A 545-nucleotide genomic window follows, 5' to 3' on the forward strand; every position below is an offset into this window, starting at 1 on the left:
GTATTGCATGCTCTAAACTGCATTTTGAAGCGTGTTCTTGTCCCCAAGTCGAAATCATCTGATGAAGTGTGCACGTTGCAAGCATGTGTACAGTGTACATCGACTTATAGCGTGTTAATGTTCGTGATAAAAATTGTGTTGTTGCAATTGTCATAATATTAAGTTTGTAAATGCTTTTTTGCGTTCCAGGATTTTTATCTTTACTTTTTCTTGTTCTTTATTTTTCTTATTGTTGATTTAAATGTTTATTTAGTTATCAGGAAAGTGATGGCAAGAAACTTAGTTATTCACCAAAATTTTTCGACAAATAAAAGTAAGGACGAAACCTTGTTTTATTTTCTCGACCTTGACAATTAAGCAACGTGCAATACTTGATATAATAGTAGTGACAGTGATTATCATACGGTGATTGGGATTGTAAAACTTATGGTAATAAAGGTATATATAACGATGGTAGGGTGTAAACAGCTATAATAATGACGGTGATTGCGAAATCAATGACTCAGAGGGTTGTTAATTAAAGCAACACCCCCCCAAAAAAAAAG

Source organism: Penaeus monodon, chromosome 28, assembly GCF_015228065.2.
Source record: "Penaeus monodon isolate SGIC_2016 chromosome 28, NSTDA_Pmon_1, whole genome shotgun sequence".
Taxonomy (NCBI): domain Eukaryota; kingdom Metazoa; phylum Arthropoda; class Malacostraca; order Decapoda; family Penaeidae; genus Penaeus; species Penaeus monodon.